Source organism: Orbicella franksi, chromosome 11, assembly GCF_964199315.1.
Source record: "Orbicella franksi chromosome 11, jaOrbFran1.1, whole genome shotgun sequence".
Lineage (NCBI taxonomy): Eukaryota > Metazoa > Cnidaria > Anthozoa > Scleractinia > Merulinidae > Orbicella > Orbicella franksi.
In genome coordinates this window covers 7,799,401-7,808,624 of record NC_138155.1, presented here as the reverse complement: position 1 = coordinate 7,808,624, position 9,224 = coordinate 7,799,401, and the positions used below count along the sequence as shown (strand labels likewise).

Here is a 9,224-nt window from a genome sequence, read left to right as displayed (position 1 = left end):
CTATAGATTGGATCAATGGTGGGAAATAAGGAAAAACTTTTTCCCGAGAAGAACTTTAAATGGCCAGAAAACAAAGTAAAGGTCCTTGGTGTCTGGCTTTCTACCGATCCCAATATCACATTAAATATAAACTATACAGAAAAAGCGGACAAAATTAAAAACATCTTAAGCAATTTGAAATATCGCCGGCTAACATTACTCGGCAAAATCCAAGTTATTAAAAGCTTAGCAGCATCTCAACTTACGCATATTTTAGCTCCGCTTGCGACAAATCATAAAGCTATCAAAGAAATAAAAAATCTTTTCTACAGCTTTCTTTGGGACAATAAGGGCGATAAGGTTAAGCGAAGTGTCATGATAAACGACTATAAAAACGGAGGGTTAAAAATGGTTGACATTGCTTCGTTTACCACATCGCTCAAGACTGCTTGGATCAAAAAATACCTTGACGATTCTAACCGTGGAAAATGGAAAGATTTTTTGAACTTGAACTTAGGAAATATGGCGGCAAACTAGTCTTTACATGTAATTTAAACAAGCTTGACACTTCAAAGTTAATGTGGGTCCAAGACCATTTTCTACAAGAAATTTTAGAAATATGGTCAGAGGTTAACTTTGATGATAAAATCGAAACCGAGCAGCAATTTCTTGAACAACACATATGGCATAATTCGCTAATTAGGATCGAAAACAGACCGGTCTTCTACAAACATCTTTTCCTGCATGGAATCACTAAGGTAGCCCAGTTAATGACGGACTCGCGCAGTTTTCTCCCCCTTGCAGATTTTATCAGCACTTACAATGTACGAATACAACCCATTAAATATTTCGGCCTTATTTCTGCCCTTCGGCACCATTATAACACTAATTTTCTTGGTAAAGAACCTAGTAGCACAGACACTCCCGATACCTTCTCCGAGACTTTTATTAAGAACGATAAAGCGAACAGAGTTGTATACCAGAAGCTCCTCTCTTTCAAAAGCACCGTTCCTTTTAAAAGCCAAGAAAAATGGAATGACAGCATTAAATCTGATGAAAGATGTTCTGCTGACTGGACTAGCGCCTATTGTCTGGCAGTTAGGTGCACAAAAAGCAGAAAACTCGTAAACTTTCAATTCAGATTCCTTCATCGTATTTTACCAACGAACCTTTTCTTAACAAAAATTGATATAAAGCAGGACCCGAACTGCTCCTTTTGTACCAACCATCCCGAAAACCTGATCCACTTCTTCTGGAACTGTACAATAGTAGCCACCTTTTGGGAAAATTTGACTGACAAACTTAAGCAGGTCAATCTAATGACGATAGACTATTCAAAACACACCGCCATATATCTGGGTCTGAGACCGGACACCTCTAAGTTTTCACTTCAACTAAATTTCTGCTTTCTTCTGGCAAGATATTATATATGGAGCTGCAGGGTCAACAAGAAGATCCCGATTTTAACAACTTTTCTTGTGTCCCTAAAATCGCAGTTTCGCATAAAGTCCAACAACCTCGATGCAGTTTCTAAGAAATGGAATCCTTTACTTCCACTTCTCAGCATCACGGTACCATAAAAGCCATCTATCTACTTTCTGCAAGCGAACCAAGGCCAAAGTGCAATTGAGAGTTAGACATACCGCTAACATTTCTAATTTAAATTACTTATCTCGGGAATCTTTCTGCGCTGCTTACTTCTTAATTGTATCTATTATTAATAACTAATTATTAGTAATTGTTGCTAATAAAATTACTATATCAAATACGTAGTTATTGGATAATAATATTTAAAAAAACTAAAAACCGGACAGAGGAGTCGCCTTTTATTTATTTATTTATTTTTTTAATTTCTTTTTATTTATGTATTGTCACCACTAGCTTTATCGTTTGTTGTGAAACCTGTTTTAGGTATTTTAATGTAAGTAATTATTTAGCTTTTTTCCTCTACGGTTACTTTTTATGTTATTCTGTATGTGGACAAATAACAAAAAAAAAAAAAAAAAAAAAAAAACGGAGCCATCCACTACCTCCCGCTAAAATGGCTTGAAGGACCTTTGCTAACGGACACGGAGTGCACGATTTCTCTCGATTTCTGGTAAAGAAATTTAAAATTAAAACAGGCTTATTCTCTGTAAGGTAACGTTTGCCTGGAATTCTACCTCTTCTCTTCTTTTCGATGCCAGAAAGTCTCAAAATGTTTTCTGTTGCAAACACCACCTCATACGCACTTATTTTGGACGATTCGAGATCTCTTCTGGTATAAAGACTTAAAGATTTCTAAATGTGCGCACGGACATTAATGATGCCGTCTCAGGTTTTGGTCTCTACGCCAAAATGATGCTAGAGCAACGAGTCCTCCTATTTGATTTTCGGAGTCCCTGTCCTGCCTGTACGAAGTAAGACAATGCCAGGGTTTGTAGACCCTTGGCTAAGAGGTAATAGGCCGTCTATTACATTTATGGTTAAGCCGTATTACATTTATGGTTGTTCATGATTAGTTTATTACATTTATGGTCAAATTTTATTACATTTATGGTTGGTGGATTTATTACATTTGTGGTTAAAAGTTATTACATTTATGGTTGGTATTACATTTATGGGTGATACAGCAACACACGGGATTTAGCTTTAGAACAACTCGGAGTAGCTGAGCTAATCTAGGCGGGTCATGTTTCCAGGAATTATATACACCTAAGTACAACTAAATACAACTAAAGGCAACAACAGAACTAAAGAAACTAAAATTGACAACAGTGACCAGAGACCACCAATAAGCTAACGGTATTACAAATAATAATTAACAACAGTTATGAAAAGAGATTATAGATACCCTAAAACGACATTATTGATATACTGTGACAATGTGGTTTCAAAACGTTTCCGTCTGAAAGTGGTGGTGCGGGGGAAGGGGGGTGCCTTTTCCTTTGCTTTTTCATCGCAAACTAGGCTCTGCATTGTTTTCGACAGGAGTGTCAGTTAAAAAGAACGTTTCTTCAAATAAATATTAAATCTCGACAAGCGCACTGAGATAATGATACAGCAGTGACGTAGCAGTGCGTCATGAAGTAAAACAGGTGACCACTGGCAATGCGGTCCAGACATGAAAAGCTCAACTGTGTGGTAGCAAAATGAATTTGAATAGAATCGCAAAAATCGAAGTAGTCGCCATGGTTTCATAAACTTGGCCTGTCCACGTTTTAAACGAGAATCTGAGGGAGGGCGATCATTTTGCGTGAGAGCAGCAAGACTTTGGAACTTAGTTCCCAATTTTTTTTTAAGACAAGGGAAAGTGTACATAGGTTTAAAAGTTACTGAACTGATTTTTATGCGTCTAGTATTCGAGACATTCATCATTTCACTTTTTTTTAGCTTGTACATGTACAGTTTTAATTTTTAATATAATCATAACAATTACAATTTCCTCAAATGTGATTGGTGCATAAACTGGTGTATTTTGCTCTAATTAATCTGCAATGTTGTCATCGGACAGTGTAATCGGACAGTTGGCTGTGATTGGACACCTGTAATCGGACAGTTACATTAGCCAATCTTTTTAAGTCCTCGTCACTAAATCCATCAATAATAACATTGATCACAGTCACTATAGTAACCATTTCAAGAGACTGACTTTGTAAAATTGCGAAGGTTGAGTTTCCAGTGACTGTTTTGAAAGAAACTTAACAGCCATTTTGCAAGCTATTACCGTGATTTATTCCTAATTACGATATTTACAAATGACTATTAAAAGCTATTTTTCAAATAGTTCGCGGTCGTCCGATTTTGTTAATCACTCGTATGATTACAGACCGAATTGGACGACCCGATATCCTATTACCGTTATTAGTCGTATCTATAACAAAATTCTCGATCGTGATTGGTTCTCCGCGCGCCTATTTGTCACGTAATTGGCACGCGATTACGTGGGTGTCCAATTACAGGTTTCCAATTTGAACTTTTTGTAATTGGATACCTATATTTGGATACCCACGTGATTTTCACGTCAACTACGCGCGCTTTAATGGCTTCTTTAACAATGTTCCTACAGTTTTTTTTTTAAGCTTATGAAAAGCGCTACAGACGTTTCCGCTCAAAGGAACTTCCCAAAGACATTTTCAATTCCGAAATTTGTTATAGATACGACTAATTAGTAATTGGACCTCGTGTCGTACAATTCAGGGAGTAATCATGCTCGTATTTTGAAATCGGCCTCACCCTTCGCGATCGTCCGATTTTAAAATTACTCGCGCGATTACATCACTGAATTGTACTCCACGTACTCGGTCCAATTACTATTACTTATAATGTAATAATCAATTTGTCTTGTAGCTAATCTTGTATGCTTTTTCGACCTTTATTTCTACTAAGATTTAAATCATTTTACATAGGTTTTGATAGATCATTGTATATTTTAAAGGGCCACAGGGGCCACAAGTTTATTATCTGTATAACTACTACGTGCTTTTGTCCTCTATAAATAAAGATTGATTGATTGATAGATTGATGATTGATTTATTAATTAATTGAAGAATTTAATTTCTTCTCGAAGAACTGTTCTATTTAGTTAATAAATTAATAGCTAATCTCTTCACTCGTTTTGTTTTAGCCACTCATGTTAAAAATTGCTTTTGTGGAAATGACTAATGGCCTCTTGCCGTGAAGTCTAAATGCAGTTTTACAAGAGGTAATACGAGATGTGCGTAATACAGTGCTATTTATTAGTTGTTTTTTTTTTTTTACATACCTCGTCTTCAAAGCGTTGTGCTGCTTCGCTGAGAACTCAATCACAAATTTATTCAATGAAAATGTTTTTCGCCATCTGTAATAAAAATGTTGACTACAAGTAATGCGGCGAAAAACAGTAAGACATGCTTTTTCTATGTTCAAAATACCGCGTGCCTGAGGTTTTTTGGACTAAAATTTCCACTTTCCTTGAAGGTTTACTACAAAATTGATAGTTTTATAGTCTATATTAGGCCAGTTGTCGACGCTGATCATAAACACATTGTCTCTAATCAATGTAAAGGGAAATGAGCTGTTTTCCTCCTCTTTTTAGCTAATTGCAAAGTCTCCTGGGAAAGAAATTGTACAAAATCCTTTCTCGTGCTACATTTTTCTTCAGGTATCTTTGCACATACATGTATGAAATCGAGAAACATTTGCATTTTACAAACAGTTTGAATGTCTATGGTAGAAGTAAGAAACTTGCAGCCATGCAGCTAGTCTTAGTTTAAAGGTCTTTGAACCAGCTTGTAAATCCCTTAACTTTCAAACCGGGCTGCTTTACCAAGGAGCTTGAATTCTACCTTAAATTTAACCGGGAACATTACCTATAAGAACACTCAGAGCATTATCTATCTAGAAAATTCAATGGCTAGCCTGCTTTGCTACGCTCATAGTATGATGATTATTTTCCTGTACACCTGCGTGAACGAAATCCCTTTAACACTGACACGGAAGAACAGAATGAGCCACTTTCAGATTGGATACAACTTCTTCCAGAATTTCTAGAACAACTTTCAAGTTTCTAGCAAATTCAGTTATAACTGCTACTTTTTCTCAGGAGAAATATTTCTTTTATCTGCTGTCCCAGCAAGTTCCCTGAGAAAATCTCCCAGCCATACACCCACCAATTGGCCGGTTGAATGTGAACGCAGGGCCTAGTCTACGCCTTCAGTGGGGAAATGGTAGTAAGGTTGATTCACAGGGGCGGCCACCAGACAATCGAACACAAAATTTTCGAAATTACGAAACATGCTCTGGTTTAATAGTTACAAGTTCTAGTCAAGTTAAGCAGTGACTGTTTTGTGACCCAATGCTATCAGTGCTTCTGAGCAACCCACGAGTCGCAGGGCGTGACACAGTTTTTCAATCGTTGCTCCCTGAGGGCCCAGACTTTGCTTCCATGCTAAAAGCCCCTCGTAGCACTTGTCAACAACTTTACAGTTCCTGTTGTCTTCATCCAAATTTCTAATGGTCATCTCATTCATTGACAGGTTTCGCAGAACGTGTTTCCAGTTGCCTCCAACATAGGGACTTATGTATAAGCAAAGACTCTCGGTTACCATTCCCTCAACGTGGCCACAATATGCGCATCCTTCGTCTCGTGAAGAATCTGAAAAAGAGTCAGTTAATGGTTAGGGAGATGTGCGACCTACATACTGTATTGGACAAATTACTAGAAGGCACTGCATACCAGATCGAATTGCCATATACCCCCACATGTAGGCGGTGTGATCTGGTAAATAGTGAGCTGCGAGTCCATGTCAGGAATGTTGCCCTTCATTTTTGTTAAGGATAATCTCAAGACAAACGGACGAAAACAGCAACAACAACGATCTAAAAACCGATTTACAATATATACACTGATTCCAGAAAAAACCGGAAGTCGCACAGAAACGAGGCTTAATAGCCCTCGCGGTAAATATTCAAAGCGACATGGCGAACGAAGAAAAGTCAATCTCTATTCTGATGACATTCCCGGCGTCAGTGTGAGCGAAGAACAGATTGAAAAATTGACACTTAGCCAATTGAAATTCTGGCTTAAAAGTCGCCGTATAAATGGTAAAATAAAGGAACTTTTGGAAAGATATGTTTGCCATCCTTCGATTGTCTCTGCTTCTCCAAGTCTTGGGTGTCTGACCTTTTATCTCCCTGCAGTCTGTTCTGCACTTAATGTTTTCAAATTCAGCCTAAAAAACTATGAGGTACATAAATAATGGGCAGGCTCCCCAACATCAAATACAGGAAATTGGCTCATACAGTAATTTATCTGACACTACTAATTCTGAAATATTAAACCTAAAAGACAGATCTTGCTGAAATATTAAGCCAGTAAAAAAGGATTCAAAATTAATCAATGGCTGTATTTAAATCACTAATGTCCTTCCACATTCAACATTGTTTTTAGGAAACATTTTTTGTTTACCTCAGAGGCATGAAAACTGATTAATTCCTAAGTTGATTGAAGCTGATAGGTATTCACATCTGTATTCACTTCTAGCTTCTTTGCCAGACTCTGATGCCTCGCATCTTTTCGCTCTACACAGAGATTCTTCCTCAACTTTTGTGCAGGGGAAAACCGAGGGAACGGCTCCCAGTTTCAATAAGTGTACTCAGTTTAAAATCACTTTGCAAGAAGTGCTCAGAACAACAGCAAATATTTCCTACCGAGGTGAAATAGGCATCTCCCCTTTTCATAAGTATTTCCCACTTTTTCCTTCTTTGTTTATCTGGCTTGTCCAAAGGAAATTCAGTCGTGGAAATTAGATAAATTAGGTCGGTTTTTGCTTCGATTATTAGAGTTTGCAGCCGTACAACACTTGTGTCCAGCTCTTTTCCTTTTCCTTACCACATTTGCTCCTGACAAGTTGTTCTAACCTACATACATTCGAATTTTTTCGTTCTTCTCCAACATTTTGACCGCCATTCTGAAAGCTCGAGGGTTATTAAGCCTCGCTTGCATGCAACTTCCGTTTTTTTTTGGTTTTTTTTTCTGGAATCGGTGTATTCCATTCAAATGTTCTAATCTAGACTGTAGGTATATATTTCTCTGTTTATCCTCGGTCAACTGATGCAACATGAATTTATTTTACAATCTCTTTTCTTACTCGTCTCCTTTCGTATAGACTAATAGTGTCGCGTCGCGTTGTGTCGCATCGCCTCTCGTCTTATCCGCTTTTTGGTTTTGGCGGTATTTTCGTTTCGTTTTGTTTTGTTTTGTTTTTGTTTTGTTTTGTTTTGTTTTGTTTTGTTTTGTTTTGTTTTGTTTTGTTTTGTTTTGTTTTGTTTTGTTTTGTTTTGTTTTGTTTTGTTTTGTTTTGTTTTGTTTTGTTTTGTTTTGTTTTGTTTTGTTTTGTTTTGTTTTGTTTTGTTTTGTTTTGTTTTGTTTTGTTTTGTTTTGTTTTGTTTTGTTTTGTTTTGTTTTGTTTTGTTTTGTTTTGTTTTGTTTTGTTTTGTTTTGTTTTGTTTTGTTTTGTTTTGTTTTGTTTTGTTTTGTTTTGTTTTGTTTTGTTTTGTTTTGTTTTGTTTTGTTTTGTTTTGTTTTGTTTTGTTTTGTTTTGTTTTGTTTTGTTTTGTTTTGTTTTGTTTTGTTTTGTTTTGTTTTGTTTTGTTTTGTTTTGTTTTGTTTTGTTTTGTTTTGTTTTGTTTTGTTTTGTTTTGTTTTGTTTTGTTTTGTTTTGTTTTGTTTTGTTTTGTTTTGTTTTGTTTTGTTTTGTTTTGTTTTGTTTTGTTTTGTTTTGTTTTGTTTTGTTTTGTTTTGTTTTGTTTTGTTTTGTTTTGTTTTGTTTTGTTTTGTTTTGTTTTGTTTTGTTTTGTTTTGTTTTGTTTTGTTTTGTTTTGTTTTGTTTTGTTTTGTTTTGTTTTGTTTTGTTTTGTTTTGTTTTGTTTTGTTTTGTTTTGTTTTGTTTTGTTTTGTTTTGTTTTGTTTTGTTTTGTTTTGTTTTGTTTTGTTTTGTTTTGTTTGTTTTGTTTCGTTTCTGTTTTGTTTTGTTTCTTATTTTTATTAAAAAAAAAAAAAAAAAAAAACGCCAACTGCATTTAGTCAAAGTTCGTTTAACTTATCTCCCCAAATTGCCAGATTTCAATGTTCAGTAAATGTAAGGGAAAAATCAATAATTTCCTTTTTTTTTTTAAATTTTGGGTGGGGTGTGGGAGGAGGGGCAGTCAGTATTTTTGTTTCCTTTTTCCCTTGCCAGATAGCTAACGGGATAACTGAAAGATAAAACGATTTCCGATTACCAAAACGTAAAACAACAATAACCTGGAGATGATATTCCTTCCTGACTGTGACTGCCACGGTCTTCATCTTCTTTTAGCACTCTAAAGGTCGCGCTACCAGCAATCGCACTAGCGCTACAGGAGGTACTTTCGCTTCCGCTGCCTTCTGCAGTGTTTTGCCGGATGCTCTGCCGCTATACAATCAAACAATGCCAAATAAGATATGGAATCTCGAAGGCTTGTTTACCAATTCTCCATGTCATCTCCAAGCTAACCCCCAAAGCGAAACTTAAAATTCACAAGGAGAAATCCAAACATTTTATGGCCAATTAAAGGAGTTCGACTTTTTGTCTTTGTGACCCTGGCTAAAAATCACGATATAGCCTAGTCTAATCGATAAATTTAGTAACAAGTACTTAAATTTCCCTACCCTCAAAGGCGTGAAGCCTGGATTCACGTAGATGGAATATTCGTGGTCGTCGCCGCCGCCTTCCTGTCGAAACTTTACGATACAAGAAAACCCG

At 36.2% G+C, this 9,224-nt stretch overlaps 1 long non-coding RNA gene across 1 annotated transcript; it reads right to left on the bottom strand.

The window, feature by feature from the left end:
- Nucleotides 1–5,638: 5,638 nt before the first annotated feature.
- On the bottom strand, nt 5,639–8,868 carry LOC145502466 (uncharacterized). The gene is made up of 2 exons (XR_014051326.1): nt 8,744–8,868; nt 5,639–6,094 (listed from the first exon to the last, which is right to left on the bottom strand). It is a non-coding gene; the product is annotated as an uncharacterized LOC145502466 (long non-coding RNA).
- Nucleotides 8,869–9,224: the final 356 nt, after the last annotated feature.